This window comes from Triticum urartu, chromosome 3A, assembly GCF_056163025.1.
Source record: "Triticum urartu cultivar PI428250 chromosome 3A, HENAU_Tu73, whole genome shotgun sequence".
Taxonomy (NCBI): Eukaryota; Viridiplantae; Streptophyta; class Magnoliopsida; order Poales; family Poaceae; genus Triticum; species Triticum urartu.
Genome location: NC_141875.1, coordinates 443,085,107 through 443,107,354, shown reverse-complemented (window position 1 = coordinate 443,107,354; position 22,248 = coordinate 443,085,107). Strand labels below are relative to the sequence as shown.

Here is a 22,248-nt window from a genome sequence, read left to right as displayed (position 1 = left end):
TTTTTCAATCTTCATGCAATACATGAGCGTGAGCCATGGACATAGCACTATAGGTGGAATAGAATGGTGGTTGTTGAGAAGACAAAAAGGAGAAGATAGTCTCACATCAACGGGCTATGGAGATGCCCATCAATAGATATCAATGTGAGTAAGTAGGGATTGCCATGCAACGGATGCACTAGAGATATAAATGTATGAAAGCTCAAAAATAAAACTAAGTGGGTGTGCATCCAACTTGCTTGCTCATGAAGACCTAGGGCATCTGAGGAAGCCCATCATTGGAATATACAAGCCAAGTTCTATAATGAAAAATTCCCACTAGTATATGAAAGTGACAACACAGGAGACTCTCTATCATGAAGATCATAGTGCTACTTTGAAGCACAAGTGTGGTAAAAGGATAGTAGCATTGCCCCTTCTCTCTTTTTCTCTCATTTTTTGGGCCTTCTCCTTTTTTGTCATTTTTTCCTCACATGGGACAATGCTCTAATAATGAAGATCATCACATTTTTATTTACTTACAACTCAAGAATTACAACTCGATACTTAGAACAAAATATGGCTCTATATGAATGCCTCCGGCGGTGTACCGAGATGTGCAATGAATCAAGAGTGACATGTATGAAAGAATTATGATTGGTGGCTTTGCCACAAATACGATGTCAACTACATGATCATGCAAAGCAATTTGATAATGATGAAGTGATGAAGTGTGTCATAATAAACGGAATGGTGGAAAGTTGCATGGCAATATATCTCGGAATGGCTATGGAAATGCCATAATATGTAGGTATGGTGGCTGTTTTGAGGAGGTTAAATGGTGGGTGTATGGTACCGGCGAAAGTTGCACGGCACAAGAGAGGCTAGCAATGGTGGAAGGGTGAGAGTGCATATAATCCATGGACTCAACATTAGTCATAAAGAACTCACATACTTATTGCAAAAATCTATTAGTTATCGAAACGAAGTACTACACGCATGCTCCTAGGGGGATAGATTGGTAGGAAAAGACCATCGCTCATCCCCGACCACCACTCATAAGGAAGACAATCAAAAAATATATCATGCTCCGACTTCATCACATAACGGGAATCACAAACTTTAACACAAGTATCTCTAAAATTCACAATTACTCCACTAGCATGACTCTAATATCACCATCTTCATATCTCAAAACAATCATAAAGAATCAAACTTCTCATAGTATTCAATGCACTTTATATGAAAGTTTTTATTATACCCATCTTGGATGCCCATCATATTAGGACTAGTTTTATAGCCAAAGCAAAATACCATGTTGTTCTAAAACACTCTCAAAATAATATAAGTGAAGCATGAGAGATCAATAATTTCTATAAAATAAAACCACCACCGTGCTCTAAAAAGATATAAGTGAAGCACTAGAGAAAATGGCAAACTACTCCGAAAGATATAAGTGAAGATCAATGAGTAGTTGAATAATTATGTAACTATGTGAAGAATCCTTCTCATAAATAAAATTTCAGATCTTAAGTAATTTATTTAAACAGAAAGCAAAAAATGGCATTGCAAGGATAGCACATATCATGTGAAGAAGCAAAAACTTAGGCTCAACCGAGGCTAATCGATAATTGTTGATGAAGAAAGGTGGGATGCCTACCGAGGCATACCCAAGCTTAGATGCTTGAGAATTCTTGAAATATTAATTAAGGATGCCTTGGGCATCCCCAAGATTGAGCTTTTGCGTCTCCTTAATTCCTCTCATATCATAGTTTCCTGGAATCTTAAAAACTTCATGCACACAAAACTCAACAAGAACTCGTGAGATAAGTTAGTATAAATCCATGCTAAACCTTATCATTCTCTACTGTAGAAAATCACTAAAATTATAATTTGACATTGCATACTAAATACCTATGCATATTTAATACTCCTATCATCAAATAGAATCATTAAACAAGCAAACATATGCAAACAATTCAATCATAACAGCAATCTGTCTAAACAGGATAGTATGTAAAGAATGCAAGAGGAATCATACTTTCCTAACTCCAAAAGTTCTGAAATATTACCAAACTGTAGATAATTTGTTTTTACTCATTGTGTAAAAATTTCAAGATTTTATCATGTTCCGACTATTCACAAATATTCAAAACATAACAGCAAACTTTCTGTTTTTAAGACAGCAACATATGGACTTGCAAAATAAGCATGGTAAAGGTTATACTTGACCTTTTTATTGAAGTAAAAGATGCAAAATATTAATCTAAATAACAGCAAGCAAATCCTAATAAAAGAAAATTACGCTCCAAGAAGAACACATATCAGGTGGTGAATAAAAATATAGCTCCAAGTAAGGTTACCGATGAACGAAGACGAAAGAGGGGATGCCTTCCGGGGCATCCCCAAGCTTAGGCTCTTGGTTGCCCTTGAATATTACCTTGGGGTGCCTTAGGCATCCCCAATCTTAGGATCTTGCCACTCCTTATTCCGTAGTCCATCGAATCTTTACCCAAAACTTGAAAACTTCACAACGCAAAACTTAACAGAAAACTCGTAAGCTCTGTTAGTATAAGAAAGCAAATCACCACTTAGGTACTGTCAAGACAAGATTCATAATTTTTCTCACATGATTCCTACTGTACCATACCATTTCTACAATTTATATTAAGCAATATAAGCCATAGAAACTAGAAAACAAGCAAACTATGCATCGAAAACAGAATCTGTCAAAAATAGAACAGTATGTAGTACTCTGTAACTCTCGAATACTTCTATAACTCCAAAAATCCTGAGAAATTAGTAAGTCCTAGGCAATTTTTTTCTTAATCTTCTGCAAAAGAATCAGTATTTTATCACGCTCCTGTTAAATATGAGAATTGTTTTCTTGAGCACAAAAATTTCTGTTTTTCAGCAAGATCAAATCAACTATCACCATAGATCATCCCAAAGGTCTTACTTGGCACTTTATTGAAACAAAAGATATAAAACATGATTACTACAGCAGCATAATCATGCAAACACACAAAAACAGTAGGGGTAAATATTGGGTTGTCTCCCAACAAGCGCTTTTCTTTAATGCCTTTCTAGCTAGGCATGACGATTTCAATGATGCCCACATAAAAGATAAGAATTGAAACATAAAGAGAGCATCATGAAGAATATGACTAGCACATTTAAGTATAACCCACTTCCTATGAATAGGTATTTTTTGAGCAAACAATTTATGGGAACAAGAATCAACTAGCATAGGAAAGCAAAACAAGCATAACTTCAAGATTTTAAGCACATAGAGAGGAAACTTGATATTATTGCAATTCTACGAGCATATATTCCTCCCTCATAATAATTTTCAGTAGCATAATGAATGAATTCAACAATATAACCATCACATAAAGCATTCTGTTCATGATCTACAAGCATAGAATTTTTATTACTCTCCACATAAGCAAATTTCTTCTCATGAATAGTAGTGGGAGCAAACTCAACAAAATAACTATCATGTGAGGCATAATCCAATTGAAAGTTAAAATCATGATGACAAGTTTCATGGATATCATTATTATTTATAGCATACGTGTCATCACAATAATCATCATAGATAGGAGGGATGCTTTCATCAGAATAAATTTGCTCATCAAAACTTGGGGGACAAAAAATATCATCTTCATCAAACATAGCTTCTCCAAGCTTGTGGCTTTTCATAACATTAGCATCATGGATATTCAAAGAATTCATACTAACAACATTGCAATCATGCTCATCATCCAAAGATCTAGTGCCAAACATTTTAATGCATTCTTCTTCTAACACTTTGGCACAGTTATCGGAATCCTTATTTTCACGAAAGATATTAAAAAGATGAAGCATATGAGGCAACCTCAATTCTATTTTTTGTAGTTTTCTTTTATAGACTAAACTAGTGATAAAACAAGAAACAAAAAGATTCGATTGCAAGATCTAAAGATATACCTTCAAGCGCTAACCTCCTCGGCAACGGCGCCAGGAAAGAGCTTGATGTCTACTGCACAACCTTCTTCTTGTAGACGTTATTGGGCCTCCAAGTACAGAGGTTTGTAGGACAGTAGCAAATTTCCCTCAAGTGGATGACGTAAGGTTTATCAATCCTTGGGAGGCGTAGGATGAAGTTGGTCTCTCTCAAACGACCCTGCAACCAAATAACAAAGATTCTCTTGGGTCCCCAACACGCCCAATACAATGGTAAATTGTATAGGTGCACTAGTTCGGCGAAGAGATGGTGATACAAGTGCAATATGGATGGTAGATATAGGTTTTTGTAATCTGAAAATATAAAAATAGCAAGGTAACTAATGATAAAAGTGAGCACGAAGGGTATTGCAATGTGTTGAAACAAGGCCTAGGGTTCATACTTTCACTAGTGCAAGTTCTCTCAACAAGGATAACATAATTGGATCATATAACAATCCCTCAACATGCAAGAAAGAGTTACTTCAAAGTCACTCATAGAAGAGAACAAATGAATAGATTATTGTAGGGTATGAAACCACCTCAAAGTTATTCTTTCCGATCAATCCATTGGGCTATTCCTACAAGTGTCACAAACAGCCCTAGAGTTCGTAGTAAAATAACACCTTAAGACACAAATCAACCAAAACCCTAATGTCACCTAGATACTCCAATGTCACATCAAGTATCCGTGGGTTTGATTATATGACATGCATCACACAATCTCAGATTCATCTATTCAATCCAACACAAAGAACTTCAAAAGTGCCCCAAAGTTTCTACCGGAGAGTCAAGACGAAAACGTGTGCCAACCCCTATGCATAAGTTCACAAGGTCACATAACTCGCAAGTTGATCACCAAAACATACATCAAGTGGATCACGTGAATATTCCATTATCACCACAGATAAGCACACGCAAGACATACATCAAGTGTTCTCAAATCCTTAAAGACTCAATCCGATAAGATAACTTCAAAGGGAAAACTCAATCCATTACAAGAAGATAGAGGGGGAGAAGCATCATAAGATCCAAATATAATAGCAAAGCTCGCGGTACATCAAGATCATGCCATATCAAGAACACGAGAGAGAGAGAGAGAGAGTGAGGGAGATCAAACACATAGCTACTGGTACATACCCTCAGCCCCGAGGGTGGACTACTCCCTCCTCGTCATGGAGAGCGCCGGGATGATGAAGATGACCACCAATGATGGATCCCCCCTTTGGCAGGGTGCCAGAACAGGGTCCCGATTGGTTTTTGGTGGCTACAGAGGCTTGCGGCGGCGGAACTCCCGATCTAGGTTATTTTCTGGAGGTCTGGGGATTTATAGGAGAGGTTGGCATCGAGAACAAGTCAGGGGGCCCCATGGAGAGTCCACGAGGCACAGGGCGTGCCCCAGGGGGGTGGGCACGTCCTCCACCCTCGTGGGGTCGACAGGACTCCCCTTCGGCAACTCTTTGTTCCAGTATTTTTTTATATTTTCCATAAAAAACTCCGTTGATTTTCAGCGCATTTCGAGAACTTTTATTTCTGCACAAAAACAACACAACGGTAGTTCTGCTGAAAACAACGTCAGTCCGGGTTAGTTCTAACAAAATCATACCGAAATCATGTAAAAATATTATAAACATGGCATGAATACATCAAAAATTATAGATACATTGGAGATGTACCAGCCATGTAATTGCTTTACTTTATCACTATGCGTTAGCGATAATTTTATAAGTAATAGTTGGTGAGGCGACCACGACGCTACGATGGAGATCAAGGTGTCAAGCCGGTGATGATGGAGATCATGATGGTGCTTTGGAGATGGAGATCGAAGGCACAAGATGATGATGGCCATATCATGTCACATATTTTGATTGCATATGATGTTTATCTTTTATGCATCTTATTTTGCTTAGTACGGCGGTAGCATTATAAGATGATCCCTCACTAGAATTTCAAGGTATAAGTGTTCTCCCTGAGTACGCACCGTTGCGACAGTTCGTCGTGCTGAGACACCACGTGATGATCGGGTGTGATAGGCTCTATGTTCACATATAACGGGTGTAAGAAAGTTTTGCACATGCGGAATACTCGGGTTAAACTTGACTAGCCTAGCATGTACAGACATGTCCTCGAAACACTGGAGACCGAAGGTCGAACGTGAATCATATAGTAGATATGATCAACATAGAGATGTTCACCATTGATGACTACTCCATCTCATGTGATGATTGGACATGGTTTAGTTGATTTGGATCACGTAATCATTTAGATGAATCGAGGGATGTCTATCTAAGTGGGAGATCTTAAGTAATATGATTAATTAAACTTAATTTATCATGAACTTAGTCCTGATAGTAGTTGCATATCTGTGTTGTAGATCAATAGCTCACGTATAGCTCCCCTATTTTATTTTTGATATGTTCATAGAGAAAACTAAGTTGAAATATGATAGTAGCAATGATGCGAACTGGGTCCGTGATTTGAGGATTATCCTCGTTGTTGCAGAGAAGAATTATGTCTTTGATGCACCGCTAGGTGACAGACCTATTGCAGGAGCAGATGCAGACGTTATGAATGTTTGACAAGATCGATATGATGACTACTTGATAGTTTAGTGCACCATGCTTTACGACTTAGAACCGGGACTTCAAAAATGTTTTGAACGCCACGGAGCATATAAGATGTTCCAAGAGTTGAAATTGGTATTTCAGACTCATGCCCATGTCGAGAGGTATGAGACCCCTGACAAGTACTTTTTCTACAAGATGGAGGAGAATGACTCAACCAGTGAGCATGTACTCAGAATGTCTGGGTAGTACAATCGTTTGAATCAAGTGGGAGTTAATCTTCTAGATAATATAGTGATTGAGAGAGTTCTCTAGTCACTACCACCAAGCTACTAGAACTTCATGATGAACTATAATATGCAAGGGATGACGAAAACGATTCCCGAGCTCTTCGCGATGCTGAAATCGGCGAAGGTAGAAATCAATAAAAAGCATCAAGTGTTGATGGTTGACAAGACCTGATGAGGACACCACAATCATTGACAAGTCTCCAACAATTATAGGTCCAATCACAAGAAGTCGCGCCAAACTAATAAGTGACTAGGTGAACGCTAACTTAAGTTTACCTTGTAACCTTGATGACACAACTATGATTTCATCTCCATTGTTGTTGGTTGAACTTAGGTATCACATGGAAGAAAACCCAACAACCTATGAGCTCTTGAAGAAACCGGTTTGGAGGAAACAAATGTCAAGTGAAGCTCATGTTCTCAGTTTTTTATCTCTGATGTTTTGGTGTGCCACACCTATGTGGTGGAGATACGGGGCTATAGGGGTACACCAACATAAGCTACATCAAATTATCTTTCCAATGCAAAAAAACCCTCATATCATTTGGAGTTGTGAGCCAAAAGTTGTAGTCATTCTCGTGGAAGGTGTCCAGACTGTCAAGGCTTCACGAATTTCCGAGGAGCTCTCCAACAACTTCCAAAGTTGACTGCTTATTCCCCTAAGAAAGCCATGCAAAACTGTTTACTTTTGGAACCGTTTTCACACCTAGCCAAGGGGGGTTGTCCCTGCTATAAAACCCCATCTCCCCCATCCTCTGGAGGACCTTTTGTAAAACCATTCAGGTACAAGCTTATGCAGCAAGACTGCTAGAGAGATCCGAGAGATCTTGCTACCTTTGCTCTTGTGAGTTCATTCGGATTCGCAAGAAGGAGCCTATGGTTCCCCCTAGTTCGTGCTCTACTGTTCCGGCCATTTTGTGTGGATTAGTCCCGGTTTGTGGTTCTGCGATTGTTCGGATAGCGGGTTGGAGTTCTTGTAGCTTCAGTCAGCCATCCCCAACGTATAGGTTGCATCCAACCTTGGCAGGTATAAAGCTGGTTATCCCAGCTGCTTGCAGCTAGTTATCCCTCCCGATTCGATTCTATGACATGAAGATTGGGCCACCCTCGGGCGTGAACTCGTTCATCGGGTTTGCACCTATCGTCTGGCATCAGAGCCTTCGTTGACACAGTAGGGTCTGTTATCCAAGTTTATCTTGCTATCATATCTTTAGATCGAGTTTTTTTCATGCTATATTTTCTGTCCTAGAAGTCCAAAGCCCCACCAAAAATAAATCCAAGCCTTGTTGGTGCTGAGATCTTGTTGTTGCATACCTTGCATGTTCTTCATCTTTTAGATCTGCACCAAGTTCATCTTCATAGTTGCTTTCAGATTTGGTTGTTGTGCTTTGGAAAAAGAGAAAAAAGAGTGGCAAAAAAAGAATCAAAGAAAGAAAGAAAAGAGTGGGAAAAAAAGTCAAGAGAGAAAAAGAAAGTGTTGTGTAAGATCCAAAAGTTTCAGCTTGGTAGAAAAAATTTCAGAAGCTTGTGTGTTGTGTATTCTTAATCTTGGTGCAAAGGTGCAGCAGATCCATCCACATGTTTTTCTTAGTCTGCATCAACTTGATTTCAGCACAAGCCCTTTTTTGTTTACCCCACCGAGCCCCACCAAAAACCGAAGCTAGTTCTTTGATCCCTGTCTTTCAATCGCTTTAACACATCCGGGAGAAGCACAATCTGATGTGAACTCATAAGAACTTTGGTGAGTAAGAGGTGAGGTTGTGTGATTCCACAAAATCATCCTATTTCACTTTTTGCCTTACTAACATGGCAGGATCTAGATCGAGTGTTCATGGAGAAAACCATGGGGAAGAAGATGCCCCGGTCACACGTGTCGAGCTGCAGCGACTCGAGAACAACTTACTCCAAGCCATGGAAAGGATGCTCCATGAGCATCCTCCAGCAGGTGGTGATAGGATTCGACACCGACAACACCCTATTGATCCACTTGAGGAAGTTGGCGATGAGAATTCCATGCATGCTGCTGTGGATGGTGACTTGGAGGATGATAACACCAACTATGGTGGACATGTAGCTGCTACTCGTGGGCGTGGTGCTGCTGCTCTTGGAGGGCAGCGAGGAGGACAACTTCGAGGGCGAGGCCATGGTCCTCGTGGGCACTACTATGACCATCATGAGCGTGTTGCTCTTGGTCATGGAGATGATTTTGATGATTATGATGGTGTCCCATACCGTCGTGCCGCTGAAGATGGGCCTCATGCAGAACGTCATGATCGAGATGGTCGAGATGACATGGCAAGAATTAAGTTGCAAATCCCCAAGTTCACAGGAAAGGAAGACCCCGATGCATATTTTGATTGGGAAGAGCAGTGTGATCAGATTTTCGTATCCATAACCTTGCTGATAAGAGAGTCAACCTTTCTTGTGTTGAGTTTTCTGGTTATGCACTCACTTGGTGGAATCAACTACAAGAAAATCAGTTGCTGCTAGGCCGTGACCACATTGACACTTGGGAAGAGATTAAACAAGCCATGAGGTGAAGGTTTGTTCCTTCACAATATCAAAGAGATCTCTGAAACAGATTGCAACGCCTCAGCCAAGGTACGCGCACGGTGGATGAGTACTATAAAGAGATGGAATTGTTGCTGGTTCGTGCTCGTATTCATGAAGATGAGTAGTCAAATATGGCAAGATTTCTGCATGGTCTCAACAGTGAAATTTCTGATTCTGTGGAGATGTTTCCCTATAACACTCTACAAGATATTCTGGAGCAAGCAAAGTGCACGGAGAGGAAGGTGCAGCGGAGTGGTCATGGACGGATATCTCATAACCGCACCACCACACCATGGCAAAGGTTGCAGCCAAGTGCCTCTCATGGTGGTTCTCGGTTTCAGCATACTTCACACCCTACTGCCACCTGGCGAACAACGGCTTCATCGGCATCATCACCAACCCCTAGGAATGTGGACAAGCGTGCTCCTTCTGCTGCTGGAAGTACTTCTAACCCCACTGTTGTACCATCATCTCGAAGCCGAGATATTAAATGTTGGAAGTGCAAATGGCATGGTCACATTTCTTCTGACTGTCGAAACAAGAGAGTTCTCTTTGTGAATGAATGAGGTGAATGGGAATCTAACAATGAGCATGAAGATAATGGAGCATCGGATGATCATTGGGATGAAGAGGGTGAGAAGAGTGGTTGTGATATTCAGGCCGACATGGGAGATTGCTTTGTTTCCCGTCATGTTCTTAGTGTTAATGCAGCTAGAGAAGAGAAAGGGCAGTGACATAATATTTTTCACACCCGTGGAACCATCAAGGACAAGGTTTGCAGAACTATTGTTGACAATGGCAACTGCAACAACATTGCAAGTTCAGATTTGATAGAGAAATTGGGACTGAAACAAAGAAGGCACCCAAGTCCATATAAGATGCAATGGCTCAATGATTGTGGTACACTTCGAGTAAGCAATATAGTCACCGTTCAGTTTTCCATTGGGAAGTATCAAGACCAAGTGGAATGTGACGTGGTGCCAATGCAAGCATGCCAATTATTGTTGGGAAGACCATGGTTGTATGATCGTGATGTACAAATCAGCGGCCGTGCTAATCGTCTCTCATTCCAATACGAGGGAGAGCGCATATCTTTGCTACCTCTGACACCCGAAGAAATATTGATGGATGATCTGAAAAAGAAAGAGAGAGTGAGTGAGAAACACTTGAGTGACATCCACCAACATAGTGAGCGAGAGAATCCAAAGCCAAATAAAACCCCACAGCTTAAATTGACATGGGAAAACATAGATTAGTTATGATGGCTAGGAAAAGGGACATGAGAGAGTTGAGAGAACCCAATTACATGTTCTTTGTACTTTTGTACAAGGACAACTTTCTTTCTACTAACGAATTACCTTCTACTACTCCTAGTGTTGTTGCTGAAGTTTTGCAGGGGTATGAAGATGTGTTCCCCGAGGAGATACTACCAGGGCTGCCACCACAAAGAGGCATTGAACACCAAATTGATTTGGTTCCAGGAGCCCCATTGCCGAACCGACCACCATACCGCACAAATCCGGAGGAGACCAAGGAGATTCAGCGACAAGTTGAAGGCCTACTAAACAAAGGTTATGTAAGGGAAAGTCTCTCTCCTTGTGCTGTACCCGTTCTTTTAGTACCAAAAAAAGATGGATCTTCCCGAATGTGTTGTGATTGTAGGCCTATTAACAACATCACCGTGAGGTATATGCACCCAATACCTAGGCTTGATGATATGCTTGATGAACTTAGTGGTTCCACCATCTTTTCTAAAATTGACTTGCGAAGTGGTTACCACCAAATTAGAATGAGAGAGGGTGATGAGTGGAAAACCGCTTTCAAAACAAAATCTGGTTTGTATGAGTGGTTAGTTATGCCATTTGGATTAACAAATGCACCTAGTACCTTCATGAGATTAATGAATCATGTTCTTAGAATGTTCATTGGCAAGTTTGTGGTTGTTTACTTTGATGACATCCTGATTTATAGCAAAACTTTGGATGAACATGTTGAAAACATCCGGTGTGTGCTTGTTGTCCTAAGAGAGGAGAGATTATATGCTAATTAGGAAAAGTGCGTATTTTGCACATACAAAGTTGTGTTTCTTGGATTTGTTGTTTCAGGTAAAGGTGTGGAGGTAGATGAGGAGAATGTCAAGGCCATCCGTGAGTGGATGCCTCCACAAAATGTAAGCCAAGTACGAAACTTTCTTGGCCTTGCTGGTTTCTACCGTCGGTTTGTGAAGGACTTCAGCACCATTGCTGCCCCAATGAATGAGCTAACCAAGAAAGATGTTGCATTCAAGTGGGCAAATGAACAAGAGAAGGCCTTCCAAGACCTAAAAGAAAAATTGACATCCACACCATTGCTTGCACTACCCAACTTTGGTAAGACTTTTGAAATTGAATGCGATGCAAGTGGTGTTAGTATTGGAGGCATACTAATGCAAGAAGGTAGGCCTATTGCATATTTTAGTGAGAAGCTAAGTGGTCCAACTCTAAATTACTCAGTTTATGACAAAGAATTATATGCACTTGTGAGATCTTTGGAAACATGGCAACATTATTTGTGGCCTAAAGAATTTGTGATACATTCCGACCATGAATCTTTAAAGCACCTTAGGGGTCAACATAAACTGAACCGTAGGCATGCAAAATGGAGTGAATTCATAGAATCTTTTCCCTATATTGTCAAGTACAAGAAAGGAAAAGATAATGTTGTTGTCGATGCTTTGTCTAGACACCATATTTTACTCTCACAACTTGATACTAAAATTCTTGGGTTGCAAAGCATCAAAGAATTGTATGCCAATGACCCATATATTGCTGACCCACACTCAAAGTGTAGTGAGGAAAAAGGTTGGGAAAAGTTTCACTTGCATGATGGATTCTTGTTTCGAGCTAACAAATTGTGCATCCCAGATTGCTCTGTTCGCTTGTTGCTTTTGCAGGAGGCTCATGCTGGTGGTCTTATGGGACATTTTGGAGCAAAGAAAACTGAGAGTGTGCTGATCGACCATTTCTTTTGGCCAAGGATGAGGCGTGATGTTGTGCGCTACGTGCTACGTTGTGAGATCTGCCGCAAAGCTAAGTCACGTTTAAATCCTCATGGACTTTATACACCTTTATAAATTCCTAGTACACCTTGGAAAGATATTTCCATGGATTTTTTTCTTAGATTACCATGCACTAAGAGGGGGAGTGATTCAGTTTTTGTGGTGGTTGATAGGTTTAGCAAAATGGCTCATTTTATCCCGTGTCACAAGAGCGATGATGCTTCACACATTGCTGATTTGTTTTTCAGGGAAGTCGTGCGACTACATGGAGTACCACGCACTATTGTTTCAGATCGTGACACCAAGTTTCTGAGCTATTTTTGGAAAACATTGTGGGCAAAGCTAGGAACAAAGTTTCTCTTTTCCACCACATGCCACCCACAAACGGATGGACAAACTGAAGTTGTCAACCGCACACTATCCATGATACTAAGAGCAGTTTCAAAGAAAAATTTGAAGATGTGGGAAGAGTCTCCCCCCCACATGGAGTTTGCATACAATAGGGCAGTACATTCGATCACTAAATTTTGTCCTTTTGAAATTGTTTATGGTTTCAAACCTGCTTCTCCCATAGATCTTTTGTCTTTACCATTGCAGGAGCGAACCAATCTTGATGCAAGTAAGCGTGCTGACTTCGTGAAGAAAATTCATGAGAAGAACAAGGAAAATATTGAGAAGATGACCGAACAATATGCAAAACGAGCAAACAAGGGAAGAAAGAAGGTGTTGTTTGAAGAAGGTGATCTTGTGTGGGTACACCTGCGGAAGGATCGTTTCCCAGATCAACACAAATGCAAGTTGCAGCCACGTGGAGATGGTCCATTCAAAGTTCTTGTGAAGATCAATGACAATGCCTACAAGATTGACCTTCCGATGGATTATGGTGTTAGTCCAACTTTCAATCTTTCGGACCTCTCTCTGTACTTTGGACCATCAGAGTCGAGGACGACTCCTCTTCAAGAGATTAGAACACCACAATCATCGACAAGTCTCCAACAATTATAGGTCCAATCACAAGAAGTCGCGCCAAACTAATAAGTGACCAGATGAACACTAACTTAAGTTTACCTTGTAACCTTGATGACAAAACTATGATTTCATCTCCATTATTGTTGGTTGAACTTAGGTATCACATGGAAGAAACCCAACAACCTATGAGCTCTTGAAGAAATTTGTTTGGAGGAACAAGTTTGGAGGAAACAAATGTCAAGTGAAGCTCACATTTTCAGTTTTTTTACCTCTGATGTTTTGGTGTGCCACATCTATGTGGTGGAGAGACGGGGCTATAGGGGTACATCAACAGAAGCTACATCAAATTATCTTTCCAATGGAAAAAACCTCACATCATTTGGAGTTGTGAGTCAAAAGTTGTGGTCATTCTCGTGGAAGGTGTCCAGGCTGTCAAGGCTTCGCGAATTTCCAAGGAGCTCTCCAACAACTCTCAAAGTTGACTGCTTATTCCCCCAAGAAAGCCATACAAACATGTTTACTTTTGGAACCATTTTTACACCTATAGAAGGGGGGTTGTCCCTGCTATAAAACCCCATCTCCCCATCCTCTAGAGGGCCTTTTGTAAAACCATTCAGCTACAAGCTTATGCAGCAAGACTGCTAGAGAGATCCGAGAGATCTTGCTACCTTTGCTCTTGTGAGTTCATTCGGATTCGCGAGAAGGAGCCTCTGGTTCCCCCTAGTTCGTGCTCTATAGTTCCGGCCGTTTTGTGTGGATTAGTCCCGGTTTGTGGTTCTGTGATTGTTCGGACAGCGGGTTGGAGTTCTTGTAGCTTCGGTCAGCCATCCCCAACATACGGGTTGCATCCAACCTTGACAGGTATAAAGCTAGTTATCCCAGCTGCTTGCAACTAGTTATCCCTCCTGATTCGATCCTATGACGTGAAGATCGGGCCACCCTCGGGCGTGAACTCGTTCATCGGGTTCGCACCTATCAAGACCACTAGTTTCAAGAAAAAGGGCAAAGGAAAAGAAAGGGAACTTCAAGAAGAATGACAAGAGAGTTGCCACTCCCGTGAAGAAGCCCAAAGCTAGATCTAAGCCTGAAACTGAGTGCTTCTACTGCAAAGAGAATGGTCACTGAAAGTGGAACTACCCCAAATACTTGACGGATAAGAACGATGGCAAAGTGAACAAAGGTATATTTGATATACATGTTATTGATGTGTACTTTACTAGTGTTCATAGTAACCCCAGGGTATTTGATACCAGCTCGGTTGCTAAGATTAGTAACTCAAAACAGGAGTTGCAAAATGAACAAAGACTAGTTAAGGGCGAGGTAACAATGTGTGTTGGAAGTGATTCCAAGGTTGATAAGATCACCATCACACACTCCCTCTACCTTCGAGATTAGTGTTGGACCTAAATAAATGTTATTTGATGTTTGCGTTGAACATGCATATGATTGGATCATGTTTATTGCGATACACTTATTCATTTAATCGGAGAATAATTTTTGTTCTGTTTACATGAATAAAACCTTCTATGGTCATACACCCAATTTAAATGGTTTATTGAATCTCGATCGTAGTGATACACACATTCATAATATTGATGCCAAAAGATGCAAAGTTGATAATGATAGTGCAACATATTTGTGGCACTGCCGTTTAGGTCATATTGGTGTAAAACGCATGAAGAAGCTCCATGCAGATGGGCTTTTCGAATCACTTGATTATGAACCATTTGATACTTTCGAGCCATGCCTCATGGGCAAGATGACTAAATCTCCATTCTCCGGAACAATGGAGTGAGACACTAACTTATTGGAAATAATAGATACCGATGTATGCGGTCCAATGGATGTTGAGGCTCGTGGCGGGTATCATTATTTTCTGACCTTCACAGATGATTTAATTAAGCAGATATGGGTATATCTACTTGATGAAACACAAGTATGAAACATTTGAAAAGTTCAAAGAATTTCAGAGTGAAGTGGAGAATCATCGTAACAAGAAAATAAAATTTCTACGATCTAATTGCGGAGGCGAATATTTGAGTTACATGTTTGGCCTTCATTTAAAATAATATGGAATAGTTTCACAACTCACGCCACCTGGAACACCACAGCGTAATAGTGTGTCTGAACATCATAACCGTACTTTATTAGATATGGTGCGATCTATGGTGTCTCTTACCGATTTACCACTATCATTTTGGGGTTAGGCGTTAGAGACAGCTGTATTCACTTTAAATAGGGCACCATCTAAATCCGTTGAGACGACACCGTATGAACCGTGGTTTGGCAAGAAACCTAAGCTGTTATTTCTTAAAGTTTGGGGTTGAGATGCTTATGTGAAAAAGCTTCAGCCTGATAAGCTTGAACCCAAATCGGAGAAGTGCGTCTTCATAGGATACCCAAAAGAAACTATTGGGTACACCTTCTATCACAGATCCGAAGGCAAGATCGTTGTTGCTAAGAATGGATCCTTTCTAGAGAAGGAGTTTCTCTCGAAAGAAGTGGGTGGGAGGAAAATTAAAACTTGATGAGGTAATTGTACCTTCTCTCGAATTGAAAAGTAGCTCATCACATAAATCAGTTCCAGTGATGACTACACCAACTAGAGAGGAAGCTAATGATAATGATCATGAAACTTTAGATCAAGTTGCTACCGAACCTCGTAGGTCAACCAGAGCATGTTCCGCACCTGAGTGGTATGGTAATCCTATTCTGGAAGTCATGTTACTAGACCATGACGAACCTATGAACTGTGAGGAAGCGATGATGAGCCCAAATTCTTATAAATGGCTTGAGGCCATGAAATTTGAGATAGGATCCATGTATGAGAACAAAGTGTGGACTTTGGTGGACTTTCCCGATGATCGGTAAGCAATTAAAAATAAATGGATCTTGAAGAGGAAGACAGAAACTGATGGTAGTGTTACTATCTACAAAGCTCGACTTGTCGCGAAAGGTTTTTGACAAGTTCAAGGGGTTGACTACAATGATATTTTCTCACCCATAGCGATGCTTAAATATGTTTGAATCATGTTAGCAATTGCCACATACTCTACATGATATTCCTATTATCTTTTTGAATTCCCCCTACTACTCTATATCGGAGAAGTTTACGCTTATTAAAGATTATATTGATGGGCTGCTGTCGATTTACGGGTTCCGGCAAAACCCTTGAGGTTCAAACACTGGGGTGTGCACGCAGATCTCTCTCCCCCTAGCTCGCACTCTCGCAATGATCTCAAAGCCTAGCCAGCCAAACCCGAGGAACAAGGGACACAAGAGTTTATACTCACTATAAAAAAATACACTTTCGTGATGTACGTGTTTGTCACAGTAGGTCACGTTTTTTGTCATGCATGTACATCCCTGACGATTTTATGACAGAATCAAGATAGTCGTACATGTGCTGTCGTAGAAGTGTTCCATGACATTACCAAAATTATCATCACGGAAGTGTCCACTTCCATGACGATAAATCGTGCGTCATGGAAGTGCTTTCCTCAAGGGTGATCGACACATGGCATCCACCGTAACGGAACACCGTTAAGCTATCGGGTCCGGTTTTGGATCCGATAACCCGCTAACAGCCCAGACAAATGAGGATTTTCCACATGTAAAATTCTCATTGGCCGGAGGAAACACGTGTTGGCTCACCGTTGGGACAGATGTCATCCATTCATTAGACATGAGGCGCCTATGATAGGTTGACACGTGGCACGGCCCAACAGTGGCCCATTCTGGTGAAAAAGGCCGGTCCAGTAAAAATTAGCAGGCCGGCACATGTAAGGCCTACTTGTGTCAGGTCCATTTAAGCTCACAGCCCATACGAGATGTGCCAATTTGGCCCGTCAACGGCCTGTTAAAGATTTGACACCATTGCAGCCCATCGTTAGTTCAAGCCCGCTAACAGCCCACTATATATTTGGGCTCAATATCGGCCCGATGTGATTTCGGCCTGTTAACGGCCCATTCAAGGGATGGGCCAATTTTCAGGGTGTACATCTTTCAGCCTTTTAGTGACCCTTTTAAGTGTTGGTCCAATTTTCGGCCCAATGTGTCTTTCAGCCTGTTGACGGCCCATAAATGAGTTGGGCCATTTGTAGTCGGACCTTAGTTTTGGCCTTTTAGCGACCCATTTAAGTGTTGGGCCAATTCCTGGCCCGGTGTGTCTTTCAGCCTGTTGACGGCCCATAATGATTTGGACCATTTGTAGTCGGACCTGAGTTTTGTCCTTTTAACGGCCCATGCTCTTCATGATCCAATACCAGCCCGGTTTTTCTTTCGGCCTACTAAAGGCCCACAACACAGTTGGGCCATTTACAGTAGGACCTGACTTTCGGCCTCTTAGCGGCCCTTGCTCTTCATGGTCCAGTACGAGCCCGATGTCTCTTTCGGCCTGCTAAAGGCCCACAGTATAGTTGGGCCATATGTAGACCGACCTTAGTAACGGCCTGTTAACGTCCCGTGAAATCAAATGGCCCACCTGTTGCCCGCTTCGATGTCGGCCTATTAACGACTCAAGAGGTAAGAGGGCCGACCATTAACTTTCGGCCTGGTAATGGCACATTAACTTAATGGGCCCACTAAAGTTCATACATGTCTTTAGGCCCAATTAGATAATTTGATCCCATTACGATGACCAATTATGCACAGGACCAAAACCGATCAAGCAAAGGTACGACATACAGGAAAAACGTTGCACATCCAACATATATTATAGGAAATTACATCCACTAGGCAATCAAAGATTGATGCCAGTGCAAATAAATGAATAGAACCTAACGATCTACGATATCACAATCTGCAACCTCAGCGCGGATGATGCCCATAAGCATGTGGGCAAGTTCTTGCTGCTTTGCTACACTGTCTCTAAAAACATTGATCAGTTGTTGTTGCGCACGAATGTGCAGCTCTGATTCCTCCACCATTTCCATCATTGCTTCAGCCATTAATTGGTTCACAAACATACATTTTTTCCATTGCAATCGAGACAGAGGAAATTGAACAGATTTAGATGGCGATTTTGGCAGGCTTGTATTATTGATAGTGGAGAGTGTCTCGACCACTGCATCATAACATAAATTAGGAGGGGAACCAAACAGATTAATAATGAGTTATTGCCATATTACCTGGCCTAGATTTATTGGAAAGAAACAATGGGGTTGCCTTACTGTTTTCAGAGTTTGTATTCTTATCTTCAGTAGCCTGCACCAAATTAACACACTAGCATTGCTATCGTTGGCCAAGTCAGATAATAGGAAAGCAACATTGACACAACGAACGTTTGGGCAACCAGACCACACCAGCCTACACCAAATTAACACAATATGGCACATCTATCATCAGCCAGGTAAGGTAATACGAAAGCAACATTGACACAATGAATGAATGGGCAACCAGAGCAGCACTACAATTCAGTAATGTGCATGATATGAGATAGTACACTCATGCAGCTCAGTATGCAAAACTACCAGGCAGTTTTCCTTAAAAAAATCAACATTGTCGCCTTTAATGTTTTGCTACAACTGAATTTAGATCAGATAAAGGTTGGATTCACACCGATTAACAAAATACATGCTGATGTAAAAATATAGGGATATACAGTAGATACTTACATAAGCATTGGAGCATAGAGAATTCCCGCAAGATACTTTCCTCGAATATGATCCTAGTACAGAAAGTCTTCTATCCTTTAAGCTTATTTTCTAAAAGAGAGATGGGTAAGAAACATGTAGAAAATATGATCAGAATGCTATAAAATTTCATGATGCGAGGATATGCACACGCTTCTTAGAATGGAGTTGACATATTTTTGCTGGACTGGAGTGGACTAGTTCTTTGTCCACTGGAATCTGCTTATTATTAGTGGGAGACGAGTTTCTCTGTGCTGGAGTAGTATCTAGGAAAACTAGAGTTGGTTTATTATCTCCTGGCGTTTGGATCTTCTGCAAAGACCGGGTTTGTAACCCTTCAGATTCTAACATAGTCGTCTTCCCCTTGCATGCCTTATATAGAAGAATGGTGCTTCAGTTATAAAACATGCTACAGCGGAGATGGAATAGGTACTGAAGAATAGAAATTCATGACATATTGACATGTATTCCCTCCATACAGAAATAAATGGATGGGTCTAGGCGTATTTTAGTTCTAGATACATCCAGTTTTATCCATTTCTGCGACATGTAATCCGGACGGAGGGAGTATGATGTATGACCTAGTGATACGACATGACAACAGTGTAAAAGAACACTACTCGAATGTAAAACTGTATGCTAGCGGAATACATTACAGAAAAACACTAAGGCAACATATGCATGTATGATTGGGAAACTAAAATGGCATTGCAAGAGACCACTAGAAGAACGCTTCAATGTAAAAAAAGAACATGGTATGGTAGACAGATGAAGTACATACTGATGAATAACAATGCATAAGATATTGAGAAGCATGATGTCCAAACTAAGCAGATGGCATTGTGATAGAGTAGAATGACGGTACTTGAATTTGAAAACATGTTATCATTAATGGAATAGGTACTGAAAATCAAGAAAGCATGCCATATTTACATGCATGATCAGCAGGCGAAGCACAAGGCATTGCAACAGAGTAGATGCACTCCAGGACATTATATGCATGTTGTACCCATATTGCAGCGACCCAACCTCAAACGGTCAAGTCTCTGTGCTTCAGTGTCATCCCTGGATCGGTAATGCTGACACACACAGTACTCGAAGGATTTATAACAGAGTGGCAATCACACACTTATTACATCGAATGTCTCAAGAGAGAACTTATTACAATAAATATGGCTTAAGGCCATCTAATACAATAACAACAGAAGGCTTGGAAAATAAAGTGAGTCCATCAACTCCAACGGCATAGCTAAGTGCATGACAAACGACCTATCACACCTTACTCCTCGTCTGAAAAGTCTGCAACATGATACGTTGCAGCCCAAAAACGGGTCAGCATGGAATATGCTGGCAATGTAACACAGTAGAGAAATGAATAGATAAATGCTATCACTACATGCATATATGGCTGGTGGAGACTCTGGTTATATGGTTTTTGCGAAAAGCCAATTTTTCCCTACTGCAAAGTAATATATTTTACTTAACTATCATGTTAGTTGAAACATTGAGAATGGTACCCCCATCTCATTCCCAATTAAAACTAATTATCACCCCAACAAATTAAATTAGAGTGATGAGATACAGTAGGATAATCCAAGTACTAGATACTCAAGATGTCCATAACCGGGGACACGACTAACCATGATTTGTTTGTACACTCTGTACAGGTTTGCGCACTTTTCCCCACAAGACACGACTCCTCCATTGTATTTCTCGCAGTGCACGGTGTTTGAGAAACGGATGACCGAGACACAATCTTTCAGAAGCATTAACTCTTTACTCTGGGTGGACAGTTACACCTACTTTCCCTCTACATCTGCTAGCCCACCACTAAAAGAGGTCACACAACATACTCAACTATGCCAGAGTCCATAATGGCTGGTGGCTGCACACGAAAGTTTCTAGCATGAATAATCTTTTGATCCCTTTGAGCCTGGGTGGCGGACCGTAGGAGGATCACACGGTATATCCCCGGGATCTCCTAGGACAACATTGGTATATCCCCAGGTGCCCAAAACAAGCAATCCACCCAGACGTGTATTAAAGTTTCCACCTTAAGTTGAACCATTAATTAAAAATCTCACATCTGTCATGGATACACTCAAACCCAATCCACGTCTACGAGCATAACATAGCAATATAGGCATAACGTAGAAGTAACTCCCAGGGTTTGATATTAAAACAGGGCAATAGGTTCTACCTCATCATCTACTTCCCAATACCCACAAGTTAATCACATCCTAATCATGCAATGTTTGGGGATTGGAACTAATGCATAAAAATGGGTATGAAAGAAGTATGATCAATGTGTTACTTGCCTTGCTGATGATCTGCAAAACCTAGAGACTCGTAGTAGCACGCTTCGCACTCCGGGTGTTCTATCGCAAACAAACAATAGCATACATAAGCAATCAAGCAAAGATGCACGGGTAAATATGAAATAAGAAGATCTAACCAGAAAGTTCAACTGAAGAACTCCGGTTTGCAAAAACAATCAAATCAAACGGAGCAATGAAACACAAACTGCGAAAGGAACAACATCCGATTAGTAATCTGGACTAAAGTCAAATTTTACAGTACCAAAATCTTGTTCAAGTTGGTTAAACGGAAAGAGGGTTTCAAGACGAAGATCTAGGCGCTTGAATCACCTGATTCTGATAAACGAGCGAAAAGATAAACTAAAATGAAAATCGGGTCAGAAATCACGATCGAAAATAATCACGAAAAACCCTAGAAAAAGAAAATCTGACACAGAGGCTAACGAACGAACGTTCGCTGTTTGTGAAAAAGGGTGAACGGCGTTCGTTAAAACGACCGTACGGACGAACGTCCGCTACTTAACTAAACCGCAGAAAACCGGAATAAAACCAATCTAAAGGAAAAAAAACGATCTTAGGGTTTCTAAAAAACCGATTGGTCAACGGCGGCGGCTCGGCGAAGTCCGGCGATGGCAGCGGCGGCTCCGGCGAGGCGGCGGGGCGGCGGGTCTAGGGCGGCGGCACGGCTACGGTTAGGGCGGGACGCGGGCACAGGGCGGGCTAGGACGGCCTCGGTGGCTTATAAGGCCGGCCGGGGGGGAGGAGTCCGGGTCGAAACCGGCCCGTTAAGTCGGTTGCCTCTTTTTTTATGTAAGTCGTGACGCAGAAAAACAAAGAAAATAAATACTAAATGGACACCAAAAATCCCGAAATAAATTTTCCCCGTCCTCTAAAAATATGCCGAACAAGGTGAACATT

At 41.1% G+C, this 22,248-nt stretch overlaps 1 pseudogene; it reads left to right on the top strand.

Moving 5' to 3' along the window:
* The first annotated feature begins 8,626 nt into the window (after nucleotides 1-8,626).
* On the top strand, nucleotides 8,627-12,723 carry LOC147980007 (uncharacterized; annotated as a pseudogene).
* The last annotated feature ends 9,525 nt before the right edge of the window (nucleotides 12,724-22,248 follow it).